This window comes from Mustela putorius, unplaced genomic scaffold (assembly GCF_011764305.1).
Source record: "Mustela putorius furo isolate JIRA1106 unplaced genomic scaffold, ASM1176430v1.1 tig00003942_pilon_pilon_pilon, whole genome shotgun sequence".
In the NCBI taxonomy this organism is placed as follows: Eukaryota; Metazoa; Chordata; class Mammalia; order Carnivora; family Mustelidae; genus Mustela; species Mustela putorius.
In genome coordinates, this window is record NW_025422087.1 from 20,830,717 (window position 1) to 20,848,257 (window position 17,541).

The 17,541-nt window shown below is 40.5% G+C and overlaps 1 protein-coding gene and 1 pseudogene across 4 annotated transcripts in view; both read right to left on the minus strand.

Moving 5' to 3' along the window:
- ABL2 (ABL proto-oncogene 2, non-receptor tyrosine kinase) overlaps window positions 1–17,541 on the minus strand; it is a 118,107-nt gene that overhangs the window by 65,289 nt on the left and 35,277 nt on the right. The gene's annotated exons all lie outside the window — the stretch shown is intronic.
- Window positions 10,469–13,729, minus strand: LOC106006744 (annotated as a pseudogene).

Below are 17,541 nucleotides of genomic sequence, written 5' to 3' on the forward strand. Positions count from 1 at the left end.
CAGAGAGCCCGATTCGAGACTGGATCCCCAGACCCTGAGATCATGACCTGAGCCGAAGGCAGCGGCCTAACCGACTGAGCCACCCAGGCGCCCCTGTTTTTGTTTTTGTTTTTGGAGCAGACTGGCAAAGTAGAAAACCCACATGGCCATAGCAGCAAGAAAGCTAGGGGTACCAAAGCCAGGGACAGAAAATAAAGATGGACAGGATTGTTAGTCCAGGCTGAAAGATGTTCAGCTAGCTATTCCCTGGACCTGGTGAATTGGCCTTCTGTCCCCTGTCCAACTCAGAAAAGAAAAGCTATCACCAGTCACTGACAGAGACCGGACTCCTGCCAAGGCTGTTTCACAATAGTAGAAGCTTAATAAATATTTGGTGGTGTATTTAGAACATTAGAACAGACAAGTGTGAAGCACCTAAAAGAAATAAATTAGCTATTTGAGGAGTGGGGTAAGAAGGGGAGGAACCACTCTCCCTAAATGGATGTCCTTAAGGAATAAACATCTAGCTCTTAATTTTAGTCTCCTAGCAGACAGATATCCTAGGAAGTTTTACTACTGTCTGGCATGCCACTATCTTGTAAGTCCAATAAATGGGAATGTGAGCTCATGCCCTAGGCAGTAACACATAAACGCTGATGAAAGGGAATTATGAAGCAAATTAATACAGGAGATCACAGGCTAAACAAATTCCTACCACAGTCTCTATAATCAAAATTAGTTTTAACAAATTAATGAAAATCAATTATCACTCCTTTTAATTATATGCGTAAAAGAATTTTTACAGTTCTTAGAGTATTACACTTGAGAGATAAAGGCAAGTATCTAGGAGAGTGAAGTGCTATTCAAGAAAACAAAAATAGTAAGGCTATTATTAATAGCAGCTAGTTTTAATTTTTAGTGTTGTTACATTTTCCTATCCTAAGAAAAATAAAACAGAAGCAAGTGAGCATTTTTTAGTAGTAAAATGGATTTTGAGGATCCAAGTTTAGGAGTCAGTATGCCAACAGAAAGAATAAACTAGTTTCACATGCCAGCCCAGGTGGAAGAGATGGACTAATAAGGAGGCTCCTATTCAAGAAGAAAAGGATTAAAACCACGGTAATGAGATTAAAAACTAATCAATCAAACAAACACATAAGAGGGCTGAGCCCTGATTGCAAGCCCGGCTGCTACACTAAGCATGTTGATTATTCCAAAGATGCCCTGAGATCCAACCCAACCCTTCTGTCTTCTGCCGGAGAAGCACAGTTAACAGCCAAGTCAAGTTCCAAGAATAGTCATAACATACCATCCCCTTCTAACTAGTTTTCCTCAGGGAGACTGCTGGTCTTGGGAACTAGATTGTCCTGGGACTAATGGCACAATCACTGAAACTCAAATAAAGAGAAACCTTAAATTTAATAGCAATGCATGCATTTAACAGCAATTACCTCATGTAATTTACTGGGGGTGGAGAGAATAAGCTACAACTGTTACCTCTTTCACAAATCTTACTTTCAGGGGCTATCTGGAAAACAATTAACTACTAAAATCAACTCTGGGGCGCCTGGGTGGCTCAGTGGGTTAAGCCACTGCCTTCGGCTCAGGTCATGATATCAGAGTCCTAGGATCGAGTCCCGCATCGGGCTCTCTGCTCAGCAGAGAGCCTGCTTCCCTCTCTCTCTCTGCCTGCCTCTCCATCTACTTGTGATTTCTCTCTGTCAAATAAATAAATAAAATCTTTTTAAAAAATAAATAAATAAAAAATAAAATCAACTTTGAAAATACTTAAGTAACAAGGTGGCCCTTTCACTGCAATGTTGGGGTAGACAGTTACATATTAACAGGTTACATAACCAGTTTAAAAGTGGCTTTTAGGGAAGAAGGGCTATTCAGTGTTCTCCCAATTCAGGCATCATAGCCAAGGGAAAAATTTCTGCTAAAACTTCTTTTCCATAACCCATTAGGACCTACTGGGGCATCATGGCCTTCTAAAAGGATGCCTCTAACACAAGATACTAGATACACAAGACTTCCAGTCTCCCGACTCATTGTACCTATAATGTATTTTGGTATGTAATTTAGGTGCCATGCAAATATAGTTAGTTACATATCATCATCATATAATTACACAGAGTGGAATACAATTTTGGCAAAAAAAGATTCAAGTTCCAACATGCCACTGAAAGCAACAACTGTACTACCAAGCTGATACTGACTTAAGTTCTTGCTCATATGCCAACTAAATATACTTCTATTTCAAAATTTCCGGTTTTTTGTTTTGTTTTGTTTTGTTTTTACTTGATAGATCACAAGAAGGCAGAGAGGCAGGCAGAGAGAGAGAGTGGAGGAAGCAAGCTCCCTGCGATCCCAGAACCCTGGGATCATGGCCTGAGCCGAAGGCAGAGGCTTTAACCTACTGAGCCACCCAGGCGCCCCACAAAATTTCCATTTTTTATTATGAGAACTACTTTTCCTTCAGGTTTGAAATTTGCAGTTATCCTTGATTCCTTTCTCGCCTTTATTTCAAGTTTTCATTAAGCATCTAGAGACAATTCCCTTTACGCAAATTATTCTACACTCTTAAAAATAACCTTTCTTATAATTATTTTATTATACTATTCTAAATATATTATGTAACATCTATAATATATGTAGTTACATATATAAATCACATTAACATGATAACATAAATTATATATAAATACAGTACATATTTTCATATATATCACTAGTGTAGACTAGTGGATAGCAAAACTTTTTGTGACATAAATTGGGCAAAAAACAACTTTTCATCCAAGTTATGGTTTTTATATCGATACAGTGCACATTAATAAATCTTATGATATTTCAATGTAGATGTACCATAAAAAGTCTTTGATGAACTCTGTAAAGTGGCTCATATATAATAGAATAAAAATTAAAATGTAGGGGCACCTGGGTGGCTCAGTGGGTTGAAGCCTCTGCTTTCGGTTCAGGTCATGGTCTCAGGGTCCTGGGAACAAGCCCCGCATCGGGCTTTCTACTCAGCAGGGAGCCTGCTTCCTCCTCTCTCTCTCTTTGCCTGCCTCTCTGCCTACTTGTGATCTCTGTCAAATAAATAACATCTTTTAAAAAAAAATTAAAATTGGGCGCCTGGGTGGCTCAGTGGGTTAAGCTGATGCCTTTAGCTCAGGTCATCGTCTCGGGGTCCTCGGATCGAGTCCCGCATCGGGCTCTCCACTCAGCGGGGAGCCTGCTTCCCTCTCTCTCTCTCTGCCTGCCTCTCTGCCTACTTGTGATCTCTCTCTGTCAAATAAATAAATAAAATCTTAAAAAAAAAAAAAATTAAAATGTATTTGGAGATTTGCATACACTTGTATCACGAGGCATATAAGGGTGCTGCCTCCCACTATACAAGTCAAATTGCTCATTACAAAAGGGGGAGAGAAGAACTAAAGAACTGCAAATCAGGGGCACCTCAGTGGCTCAGTCGTTAAGCGTCTGCCTTCAGCTCAAGTCATGATCCCAGGGTCCTGGGATCGAGCCCTGCATTGGGCTCCCTGCTCTGCAGGAAGTCTGCTTCTCCCTCTCCCACTCCCCCTGCTCTGTTCCCTCTCTCACTGTGTCTCTCTCTGTAAAATAAATAAATAAAATCTTTTTAAAAAAGGGTGCCTGGGTGGCTCAGTGGGTTAAGCCGCTGCCTTCGGCCCAGGTCATGATCTCAGGGTACTGGGATCGAGTCCCGCATCGGGCTCTCTGCTCAGCAGGGAGCCTGTTTCCCTCTCTCTCTCTCTCTCTGCGCCTGCCTCTCTCTCCATCTACTTGTGATCTCTCTCTGTCAAATAAATAAATAAAATCTTTAAAAAAAAAAAAAAGAAAAGAAGAAGAACTGCAAATCATGGCAATTCATTATAGTAACAGAATTTTAGAGATAGAAGACATGATTATCTAATTCAAGCTCCAATTTTAACAATGAGGTAACTGAAATACAAAGCTAGGTTAAGAGAGATTCATCCAAGGTATACATAACTAGCTAAGGATGTTGTAGGCAGAATTCCCTTTAAAGAATCCCAGTATATTGCAGGTAGGAATGTAAAATGGTATATAGTCCTTGTGGAAAAGCTTGGTGATTTCTCAAAAACTAAACACAGAATTATCAAATGACCCAACAATTCCACTCCAAGATATATACTCAGAAGAATCCAGAACAGAGATCCAAACAGAAGCTAACATGCTAATGTTCACTGTAGCACTATTCCCAATAGTCAAAAGGTGGAAAAAACCCAAGTGTCCACGGAGAAATGAACAAACTGTTGTCTATGCATACAATAGAATATTATTCAGCCATAAAAAGGAATGGAAGTTCTAGGGCGCCTGACTGGTTCAGTCAGAAAAGCATGTGATGCTTGATCTCAGGGCTGTGAGCTGGAGCCCCACACTAGATGTAGAGATTACTTAAAATAAAACTTTAGGGGCACCTGGGTAGCTCAGTCAGTTATGGGTCTGCCTTTGGCTCAGGAGCCAGGGGTCAGGCTCCCTGCTCAGCAGGGAGTCTGCTTATCCCTATCCCTGTGCTGCTCCCCCTTGCTTGTGCACACTGGCTCGCTCTCTCTCCCTGTCAAATAAATAAATAAAAATCTTAAAAAAAAAAATAATAGGGGCACCTGGGTGGTTCAGTTAAAAGCCTCTGCCTTTGGCTCAGGTCATGATATCAGGGTCCTGAGATGGAGCCCTGCATCGGGCTCTCTGCTCAACGGGGAACCTGCTTCCCCTTCTGTCTGCCTCTCTGCCTATTTGTGATCTGTCAAATAAATAAAATCTTTTAAAAAAATAATAATAAAACTTTAAATTTTAAAAAGAAAGACAAAGTTCTGGTACATGCCATTACATAGTAACCCTTGAAAATTGTGCTAGTCAAATAAACTGAAGACATTTATGTGAAATATCGAGAATAGGCAAATTCTTAGAGACAGAAAGTAGATTCGAGGTTCCCAGGGACTGGGAAGAGAGACGAATGGGGACACATTTTGTTTGGATTGTCTGAAAAGGTTTGCAAATAGATAGTGGTAATGGTTGCATTACATTGTAAATGCCCTTAATGCCAGTCAATTGTATACTTAAAAATGATTAAAATGGAGAATTTTTTGTTATATATATTTTAAAACAATACAAAAATTTTTTAAAAGAGTAAGTCCCATAAAACCTTATCTGCTGTAGGCAGGTAGCTCTAGCACAGAAAAGTGAGCCTACACCAGGAAAAAAAGTTACCAGAAATGTCTTCAATGCCACATGCTAATTTTAATTTTAAGAAGTTATTTAAGTACATCTCAATAAATTGGGGGTTTCACACATTGCTATTTACATAATAAATCTCTTTTGTACTTAGGTTCATGACAAAAAAAAAAAAATCCAAGACATGTTTAGTATGCCTGTAGTTTCCTTGACTATTGTTTCACCTAAATGATTTCACACTAAAATTAGGAACAGAGAAAGTGAAACTTACGGTAAAATGACTAAGATTCTGAAAGCTAAACAGGAAGAACATCTAAAATAAAGCCTACTCGGGGCACCTGGGTGGCTCAGTGGGTTAAAGCCTCTGCTTTCGGCTCGGGTCATGATCCCAGGATCCTGGGATCGAGTCCCACATCAGGCTCTCTGCTCAGCAGGGAGCCTGCTTCCTCCTCTCTCTCTGCCTGCCTCTCTGCCTACTTGTGATCTCTGTCAAATAAATAAATAAAAATCTTTAAAAAAAATTTTTTTTTAATTTAAAAAAATAAATAAAAATAAAATAAAGCCTACTCATACAAACAAATAATGTGTCACCCACTATGTCATTAATTCTAAGGAATACACAAATCACACAACTTTTGATGTCAAGAGTAAGAAAAGGGGCACCTGTGTGGCTCAGTCAGTTCAGCGCCCAACTCTTGATTTCAGCTCAGGTCATGAGATCAAGTCCCACACCTCAGGCTCTGTGCTCGGCAGGGAGTCTGCTTAAGATTCTCTCTCCTGGGCGCCTGGGTGGCTCAGTGGGTTAAGCCGCTGCCTTCAGCTCAGGTCATGATCTCAGGGTCCTGGGATTGAGTCCCACATAGGGCTCTCTGCTCAGCAGGGGGCCTGCTTCCCTTCCCCTCTCTCTGCCTGCTTCTCTGCCTACCTGTGATCTCTCTCTGTCAAATAAATAAATAAAATCTTTAAAAAAAAAAAAAAAAAAGATTCTCTCTCCTTCTCCCACTCCCCCTGACTTGGACACTTAATTTTCTCTCTCTGAAATAAATAAATCTTGGGACACCTGGGTGGCTCAGTGGGTTAAGCCGCTGCCTTCGGCTCAGGTCATGATCTCAGGGTCCTGGGATCAAGTCCCGCATCAGGCTCTCTGCTCAGCAGGGAGCCTGCTTCCTCCTCTCTCTCTGCCTGCCTCTCTGCCTACTTGTGATCTCTCTCTGTCAAATAAATAAATAAAATCTTTAAAAAAAAACAAAATAAAATAAAATAAATCTTTAGAGTAAGAAAGAAAAGCAATAGTGATAAAAGAGAGTGGAAATTAGGAAACAGAAATGCATTAACAATAGTTACATCTTAAGTAGGAACAATTTAACAAGTCACCAACTTAAAATGTGCAAACTCACTTCAAGATAAAAACCTTTTTTTTTTTAAAGATTTTATTTATTTATTTGACAGAGATCACAAGTAGGCAGAGAGGCAGGCAGAGAGAGAGGAGGAAGCAGGCTCCCCGCTGAGCAGAGAGCTGGATGCGGGGCTCGATCTCAGCACCCTGGGATCACAACCTGAGCCAAAGGCAGAGCGCCCACCCAGGCGCTCCAAGATAAAAACCTTTTTGCACAGCAAAGGAAACAGTCAACAAAGCCAAAAGACAACGGACAGAATGGGAGAAGATACTTGCAAATGACATATCAGATAAAGGGCTAGTATTGAAAATCTATAAAGAACTTATCAGGGGCACTTGGGTGACTCAGTTGGTTAAGCCACTGCCTCTGGCTCGGGTCCTGATCAGGATAGAGTCCCGCATTGGGCTCCCAGCTCCATGGTAAGTCTGCCTCTCCCTCTGATCTTCTCATCTCTCATGCTCTCTCTCTCAAATAAATAAATAAAATCTTTTTAAAAATTAAAATAATAAAAAACTTATCAAACTCAACATCCAAAGAACAAATAATCCAATCAAGAAATGGGCAGATGACATGAACAGACATTTCTGCAAAGAAGACATATAAATGGCCAACGGACACATGAAAAAATGCTCAGTATCACTCAGCATCAGGGAAATCCAAATCAAAACCACAATGCCACATGTTAATACCAAGCAGTATGGCTAAATAAAGTCAGAATGGCTAAAATAATTAAGTCAGAAAATGAAAGATACGGTAAGGATGAGGAAAAAGGGGAACCCTCCTACACTGTTGGTGGGAATGCAACCTGGTGCAGCCACTGTGGAAAACAGTATGGAGGTTCCTCAAAAGTTGAAAATAGAGCTACCCTGTGCCCAGCAATTACACTACTGGGTATTTACCCCAAAGAAACAGATGTAGTGATCTGACAGGTTATCTGCACTCTAATGTTTATAGCAGCAATGTCCACAATAGCTAAACTATGGAAAGAGCTCACATGTCCACTGACAGATAAATGGATAAAGATGATGTGGTATGTACATACACGCGCACACATGCACGTAGGCGTGCAAGAATATTATGCAGCCATCAAAAAAATGAAATCTTGGGGTGCCTGGGTGTCTCAATGGGTTAAGCCTCTGCCTTCGGCTCAGGTCATGATCTCAGGGTCCTGGGATCCAGCCCTACACTGGGCTCTCTGCTCAGCAAGGCGCCTGCTTCCTCCTCTCACTCTGCCTGCCTCTCTGCCTACTTGTGATCTCTCTCTGTCAAATAAATAAATAAAATCTTAAAAATAAATAAATAAATAAAATCTTGCCATTTGCAACAACATGGATGGAATGGGGGGATTATGCTAAGTGCAATGAGTCAATCAGCAAAAGACAATTATCATATGATATCACTGATAGGCAGAATTTAAGAAATAGGGCAGAGGATCATAGGGGAAGAGAGGAAAAAAATGAAACAAGACAAAACCAGAGAGGGAGACATACCATAAGAGACCCTTAATCTTAGGAAACAAATAGAGTTGCTGGAGGGGAGCTGGGTGATGGACACTGGGGAGGGTATGTGTTGTGTGAGTACTGTGAATTGTGTAAGACTGACAAATCACAGACCTGGGCCCCTGAAACAAATAATACATTAAATATTAATAAAAAATAAAATATCAAAAAAGAAAAGAAAAGAAGAAAATGTGCAAACTCAAATGTACTGATCTAGAAGGGTATCTTGTCCAGCTATTTAAATGCTCAAATAATGGGGCGCCTGGGTGGCTCAGTGGGTTGAGCCGCTGCCTTCGGCTCGGGTCATGATCTCAGGGTCCTGGGATCGAGTCCCGCATTGGGCTCTCTGCTCAGCAGGGAGCCTGCTTCCTCCTCTCTCTCTCTCTCTCTCTGCCTGCCTCTCTGCCTACTTGTAATCTCTGTCTGTCAAATAAAATAAATAAAATCTTAAAAAAAAAATGCTCAAATAATTCCTCTATAGGAAATTAAGTGTGAAATTCTAATTTTTGTACCCAACATCCCAATCCCCCAATAAGCAAAACCATGATGTATGATGTACAATATATACTCATTAAAATACTGATTATTTCACAAGTTAAGTGTCCATGTAATTTTCACTTAGGAAGGCCAAAACAAAAAAAGAAAGAAAGAAAAAGGGCAGGAATACTGAACACATAACATTACATAATGTAAACATGAGGAAACAAAAACAACAGCTAACTTAAAGACTTATTTTAATAATAGAAGATGCCTATGAAGAACAGGGTAAGAGCTATGGGGTACTAAGGAAAATAACACATGGTACCTGGCCTTCAAGCATGTCATACACTTATGAGAGAAACAAAGAAGTCAATCAGCTATCATATACAGAGATGTGACCTGAATGTTTTGATATCATAGAACAAGAGTGCTTACAAAAGCAGAGAAGGGCTCTTGATAAAGGATTCTTGGCCTGAGTCTTAGCCATGGAATAAAAGTTATGTCAAAAACTACAGCTTCAAGATACAGACACAGAATAGACAGAGACAGAGAGAGATTCATTCTCTCCAGAAGGATTTCTGGACCATGTATGTGCCAGGCATACACCATACTGATGGAACTAAAAGGATTTTAGTGCCGCTGGGACCTAGAGAGCATGTACGAGACAAGGCAGGCACCAGATCATGAGAGCCTTGGATGGCGCTCTGCTAAGGAGTTTAGACATCATCCTTAAGATGATAAGAAATGAAAGCTTTTTTTTTTTTTTAAAGATCTTTATTTATTTGACACAGAGAGAGAGACCACGAGAGATGGAATACAAGCAGGAGGAGTGGGAGAGGAAGAAGCAGGCTCCCCGCTGAGCAAGGAGCCCAATGTGGGGCTCAATTCCAGGACCCTTAGATAACAACCCGAGCTGAAGGCAGATGCCTAACCACTGAGCCACCCAGGCGCCCCAGAAATGAAAGCTCTTAAGGAAGTAACAAGATCAAAGCCGTACCACTCAGACTCTGACTCGGGCTTTCTTATACATTCTCTCCAAGGAGCTGGCGCAAAGTCTCCAGGGAGAGGGAAGAAACAAGCAGATACAACCCCCATTTCACAGATATTGTAGGAGGGAGCATCAGCTACTAATAAGGTTTACCATTTCCCTAGCCTCCTGTTCTATCATCAGACTCCATTCTAGGGAGGTAAAAGGTTTCAGTACCAGTAGCAGGTAGGAGACAGAAAGTGGTAACAGATAAGGGGAGTTCTTCTGACCAAAGTGAATTTAAGGATCATCCATAGGAAACTATTCCTATTTTAAACAGGAAGAAAATATATATAATCTAAATATATAAATATAAATATATATAATCTAAATATATAAATCCTGTTATTACAGGAACAAAATATATATAATCTAAAGCATATTAGAACATTATCTGAGGAGATGAGGAGTTTGATGTCGTGTGTCTTTTACCACAATTAAATCAACTTTTAAAAAAAGAAAAAAAGGGGTGACTGGGTGGCTCAGTGGGTTAAAGCCTCTGCCTTCGGCTCAGGTCATGGTCCCGGGGTCCTGGGATCAAGCCCCACATCGGGCTCTCTGCTCAGTGGGAAGCCTGCTTCTCTTCCTCTCTCTCTGCCTCCTTGTGATCTCTGTCTGTCAAATAAATAAATAAAATCTTTAAAAAATAAAAAAAAGCCTCTCCTTCGGCTCAGGTCATGATCTCAGGGTCCTGGGATCGACCTCCCTCCCCTGCATGGCCTCTCTGCTCAGCAAGAAGCCTGCTTCCCTTCCTCTCCCTCTGCCTGCTCTCTACCTGCTTGTGATCTGTCTGTCAAATAAATAAATAAAATATTTTAAAATATATTTAAAAAAAAAGAAAAAGAAAAAAAGCCTAAAATTTAGGCAACCTATTTTCATACTCTGGCAAACATTAAAAATGGTAAGTTCATATTATATTTAATTACAATTCCTTCATTCCTCCTTCACATTTAAAGAACTGTTCAAAATCTATCCCAAACACAAAACTAAATGTGTAAGAACACAAAGAAAAAGAATAATTACTATCTTGCTGGGGGACAGAAGACAATCATATCCCAAACAGATGTTATCTAAGAGCCAACTAACTATCCGTTCCAAGAGATCTTGCAATGGTGCAAATTGCTTCCATAAAGAATGCACATGGATTTGGGCAGACACATTTGACAGCACAGCTGTCTGTCCAGGCACGCTGCTGAAAGAATAGTACACTCCTACTTGTCCTGTCCTCTACGCACCTTAAGTCTCCTTACAAAAGGAGGTTTAAACAAAACTGTCATACTTAAGCCTCTAATATGCACGCGCGAGTGTGTGTGTGTGTGTGTGTGTGTGTGTGTGTGTTCAGTAAGGTCAGTTAGATAATATCAGAAGCAATAAACCCTTTAACATCACCCTTACCCTAAAGTTAGTCTCTGAAGACTTCTGAACAAAATAAATTTTGTTCATGTACATTTATTAACTCTTGATTTGAGGTTGCCCTTCAGTTTCAAAGGGAAGGTAAAAAGCCACTAGCTTTCAGAAAATTGATACAGTACGGTAAAGGAGTGCATATTGAGAATCAGAGTAACAGAGTTAGGAGTCCTAACTTCGTTATCTTGGGGCAACTGTCCAACCTAAGTTTCAGTTTTTCATCAAACACGAATAATGATGCTTACACTAGTTACATTACAGAGTTGCTTGAAGATCAAAGAACTAAATGTAACCTTACCTTATCCACACACTGCAATGCACCCTTCTCAGCAATTTCAATTTCATGCAACCACTATTGAACACATCTTCTATCCTATTAGCTCATTCCTTCTCGTACAGGAGCTCCTGCCACCATCTGATCCCAGCAGAACCTCAAACCTATTGACCCAACCATCTTTTTACTCTCCCTCCCCGCTGAGTCCCCTCTTCTCTCCTTACCCAGTTTAAACTCCATGATGCATCATGATCATTCACACCTCTCTCACTTGGACATACTCACTTTGCAAAACCACAATCCTGCTTAAATTCAATTCTCTGTTCTCCTACTACTCAAGGAGAGTACTCGAGCAAAAAAGCACACAACCAAGCTGAATGGCCTCTTTTAACTCATGACCTTTAACCTCAAGTGAGCCCTGAGTTCTGCCTGGTAATCATAATCTATTTCCCTAGCCCATGCACTCTCCCACTTCTCTAAACACTTACATGCTCTCTCCTCTTCTCAAACTTCTAATATCTTCTTCCATGCCCTTTCCCACTCTCAGCTGATGACTTGCTTAGAAAATTAAAGCAGTCAGAAGAGGATTTACAGGAATTATCATCGCACCCACCCACCGCGTATCAGCATCTCTCTGCACCCATATGTTCTGCCTTCCTTCTTGTTATGATAAATGAACTACTATCTTTTCTCTATCTAACCCCTTCCCTCCTGTACAAGCTCCAATCCCGACCACCACCAATTCTCCTCCTCTTCTGTATCATCAGCTTTTTTCCTTCCCTTTTTTCCCTCTCTACCACATCACTTCCATAAGCATACAAAATACCTATGAAAATGCTGTAACTCCTATCACAAAAACAGTATGAGCAGAAACAATGCCAGGTAGAACTAAAAAGAAACACAAAGCAAAATGAAAACAGGCCTCTGGATCCCCACATCTCTGAGCAGGAAACTGGCTGAAAGAAAAAAAATGACTCCATTGCAAACATGGGCTTCCTTCAGGGAAGACTAAAAAGGACTGAACAAAGGAAGCTAAGAAGGGCTACTTAACTTTTACAATATCATACTAAATAAGTGGCAGGATTAGGATATGAACTCAGAAAGGCTACATTCTTTCCCCCTCCCAGGCTTTAATTCTCTTTTTCTTCTATAAAACTATAGTGGTGGCCACAGCAGGAGCCTGGGTCCTCTACACCCTCTAGTGTGGGTCCTTACAAGCTGGTTGGTGAATCCCCCGATAGGGAGATTTGGTGAACACAGTCTCTTTCAGAGGTTGGGACGGAGGGTGGGGAGGATGTGAGATATCTGTAGGTCTTGGAAATGGCATCCAAAGTGGCCTTGGCAAAATCGCCCAAAGTGACAGTGCAGCCCCTGGCCAAGGTGCAGGAGCTGTCAGTATTAGCCATCATCAGGAGTTCCTTGGGCGGCTGAGACAATGCCAGCGCCTTTGGAGGCAGGGATGAGGTGCACAAGGAGAGCCACAGTGGCCGGTCACCTTGTGAGGGACAGTGTGGGGCTGGCTGATCTTGTTCCCCTTGTAGTTTCACAGCACAGGGACAACGGAGAGTTTAGCCAGGATCATGGCCCCATGGATGGCAGTGGCTACCTCCCTGAAGCACTTAACACCCAGACCAACATGTCCACTGTACTCTTCGATGGCAACAAATGCCTAGAATCTGGTCCACAGGGCAGCAGGCAATTGCTTCTGCACAGGCATAATCTTCAAAACCTCATCCTTGAGGGATGCCCCAAGGAAAGAGTCAGTGATCTCAGACTCCCTGACGGGCTGGGAGAAGAGATCTCCAGAGACTTGATCTTCATGTCCTTGAACAGGTGGCCCAGCCTGGTGACCCGGAACCAGTCCTTGACTTCGGCTAGGCCTCAGCACCATCACACCCATAGCCAAGACTCATCCTGGATGCCGCTATGTCCGCCAGCCTCCCACTGTAGCCCCCACACCCACTCTGGGTCTCTGGGTCTCTGGGCCCTTCTGCAGCACCAGCATCATCCATACATTGGTGTTTTCTAGAAGAAAAGGTCTACATTCTTAACACACATTATCTCATTAAACCTTTACAATGCTGTGACATAAGCACTGTTATTACTCCCATTTTACAAAAGGGAAAACTGACTTAGTGATTTAATATACATTTAATACTCAGTGTTTTAATACACATCCAAAATGTATTTAACAACTACACTATATTCAGAATTGAAATAAAACTTTCAAAACAAAAAGATACACAGGATATATATTTACAGTCCTCTAAAGTATGCTTTTACAAAAAAATTACTCCATCAAAATGTTATTCTTAAGGGCCTCATTACCTCAAAGCTTTGGAAACCTAATACTTTATTGGGAGTTAAAATTTGTCTCTACAAATCTGTAAAAATTTGGCTTGCTAAATAATCATGTCAAAAAGAGTTTGGGCGGGGGGAGGCACCTGGGTGGCTCAGTGGGTTAAAGCCTCTACCTTCCACTCAGGTCATGATCCCAGGGTCCTAGGATCCAGCCCCGCATCAGGCTCTCTGCTCAGCGGGGAGCCTGCTTCCATTCCTCTCTCTGCCTGCCTCTCTGCCTACTTGTGATCTCTCTCTGTCAAATAAATAAATAAAATCTTAAATTTAAAAAAAAAAATGTTTAAGGATAAAGTTACTTAAAATTTTTAAAAGTTATTTGTAAAGACACTTTCTCTATTTAATTTAAACTATTAAATTAAAATGGTACTAAAAACATCCTTAGCTGTATGTTAAAATCAAGTGTCCCAAAGATTCTTACCAGCAAGACCATAATAATCTACTTTCAGTTATTTGTACCTCAAAAAATAGCAACAAATGCCCTAAAATTTTCCATAAATCAGATATCCTATAAAGCCAAACTGTTTCTTCATACTAAAATTAGTAAGGTTCGGGGGCACCTGGCTGGCTCAGTTGGTTAAGTTTCTGCCTTTTGCTCAGGTCCTGATCCCAGGATCCTGGGACTAATAAGCCAATTATGGCGCTCCTTAATCAGCGGGGGAGTCTGCTTTTCCCTCTGCCATTCCTCTTACCCACATGCACTCGTGCTGTGGGTAAAAATCTTTAAAAAATAAAAATAAAATTGGTAAGGTTCTAGAAGATTTTAACAGATAAGTTGCCACTTATACTTTTGCACACTTAACTCTTCTAAATAACTTTAACTATGAAAAATACTAATTCAAATAAAAATATTTAAGGAAGCAATAAACAGTCATAAAGCTGGCAATTAAGACTGAAAGTTTAGATAATGTATTCCTACAAAATACAGGTTCACTTTCACTAACAAGACTTACTTGTTTTGATAACAAGACTGTTAGTTCTTAGCAATTTAACAACAACAAAATTCCTGTCTTTGTTAATATACAACTAAAATTGTCAAAAAACTGTAACTCAAAAACAAACATAAGGCAAAATCTGTGGAAGAGCACTGAACTGGAAGTCAAGACCTGAGTTCTAATCCTTCCTCCATCGTAACCGGATATGAAAATTTACCATTGTGTTTCTACTTCTCCAACCTGTAAAAATAAGGGGCAGGGGAAGGTTATTTTCAGCTCAAAAATCTTTTGATTCCATGAACCAAACTGAGGGATATTTTTTTTTTTTTTCGTATTTTAGGAACTCTAGAGAAGTGATCAAATTAGCAGAAATCAAGAATAAATAATCGATGCCCTTTTAGACTGTAACTACAATTATGTAGTATGCCTAAGTTGTACAAGATAGCTTTGGTATTCATTCTCAGAGTTCTTTTGGAGTGTACACGTTAAGTCATTTTAACTCTCTCTGAACTTGACTGGATCCAGCAATTCCTTATTTAAAAGTTTTCCTAAACTCTGAATATGCTAGGCTCTCCCTTTAACTTTGATTTTCTATTCCTCTTCTCCTTCCAACACTATCTACATTTCAGTATGCTTCACAGTGACCATTTTGCTTATCTACTTCCTATACCTTTACCATGCCTGGTTTTTAATGCCTCCCTTATCCATGATTTCATTTTTCTTTTAAAGACACAATACACCTGAACACATACAAGGGAATGGGAGAGGGTCAGGGAGAAGGAGAGAGAGAATCCCAAGCAGGTGCCACACCTAGTGAGGAGGTGGGGCTCAATGTCAGGACCCTGAGATCATGCCCTGAGCCATAACGTGAGCCAAGATCAAGGGTCAAGTGAGCCACCAGGCAGCCCCATTTTTTTATTCAAAGTGTCCCTAAGTCTATGCCCCCCCAAAGGGGGGGGGCTCTGTTGACCCAGTTAGATATTAAGAGTTCTGAGATCCTCAAATTTCAGATTTATTCCCTATGATGCAACTCCTTTCCACATTATCAGACATTGCAGGTTTGCTAGCAAATTCAGACATATTATCCAATCATTCAGAAGTTTAAATTTTACATGTTGACATTTTTATATTCCATTTGTTTTCATCACTAGCAACCTGCTTGCTTAAAGTCTAAGAATTTTAACTTTTAAATACTTCTCAGCACATTGATACATGCTGGAGAAACCAAAGCAGTTTCAAATTTGAAATGTTACCTAGTAAAAATAGAGAGGAAAAAATAGCACCCAATATTTAATTTCTCAAAACTCTACTGCTCAGCCTTTTTTGGAAGGCCTAAGGAATAAAAATTTATTTCATGCTATAACTATAAAAGGTATTGAAGATTCTTTTAGGAATCTTACCACCTTTCTTCAAGATCCAAGTGATACATAGGGGATCTAATCAAATTTAAATCACTACAGAGTTTTGACTATAATTCCTAAAGTTACTATTTGAAAATATAAACACTTATTATGAATTCACTTTTATTTCATGCCCTGTCTTCAATGGTAGAAAGTCACATCCCAGAGAGAAATGACACCTAACTAAATTTGATAAAACCCACTTTACCTAGTACAGTGCTACATATTCGATGGCTATTTTAGAGTCATGTGTCTCTCTGCTTTCATCCCTGTCCCCAAGAATTTATTCTCCCCAAAGCAGTCAGACTGAAACTTTTAAATATAACCCCCATGGCCCAAGATTCCCATCCTACTCAGAATAAAGTCCTAATTCCTTACGATGATAAGCAAGCCTTCTGTAAACTGGCCCTCAGCAGTCTCCCTCATCCCACATGCAACTTTTACCTTCTTTCTCCTTCTACAGATTATCTCTCAGCATTTCTCCCACCAAGTCAGTCCTCTCTAGCCAGTCCTCCTCTACCACTCCAGAAGGATACCTCTGCCTTGAAAATGTTCTCCAGAGATGTCCTTGATGGTCCTCTCCCTGGAATACTTAACTCCTGAAAGCCCTAAGTCTCATTCCTTCAGATCATTCAGTTCTCTGCTGAAAAATCACCCTCTCAGCCAGAGGCTTTCTCTCACCATCCTATCATCAACAGTAGCACCCCTTGGGTCCGCTCTTTTACTCAGCAGTATTTTTCTCCTCGATCTCATCACCATAGTTATTTAGTGCCTGTCTCCAACCACTACCACTTACCACAAAGGCAGGAGTCTCATTTGCTCACTAACATACTCCCAGTGTCAAGAAAGTGTGTGGTAGGTGCTCAATAACAGTTAAATACAGGAAAATCTGAAATGCCTCACTCAGGAAGTCATGCTGTCATTATTATTCAAGCATACTAAAAAAGTCCTTTAAATAATATTTAAAGTGTTATTTAAACTAGGAATGTCACTTGCCTCTAAGGAAGAGAAACAGGTAGCTGAGGGCAGAGAGATGCAGGGCAATTAAATGTATATACCTCTCGGGCACCTGGGTGGCCCAGTAGGGTAAGCATCTGCCTTCGGCTCAGGTCATGATCCCAGGGTCCTGGATGAAGCCCTACATCGGGCTCCCTGCTCAGCGGGAAGTCTGCTTCTCTCTCTGCCTCTGCCTCTCCCCTGGCATGCTCTGACAAATAATATCTTAAAAAAAAAATTAAAAATAACTGTATACCTCTTATAATCTTGAACTGTCTTAATGTGTTAACACTATATTAATGTGCTAACTTCATTAACTATATTAATGTGTTAACTTAAATCTTGAACTGGACCAATGTGTGATTCGTCTTAATATTTATAAAATTTCAAATTTAATAGTAATATTATTGCTTGACTTATGTAAACACTCCAGTTCAATCCTGCATTTTCAAGATATGGAATACTGGGGCGCCTGTGAGGCTCAGTCATTAAGCATCTACCTTCTGCTAAGGTTATGATCCCAGGGTCCCAGGTCCAAGCCTCCCCCTGCTTGGCAGGCGGCCAGTTTCTCCCTC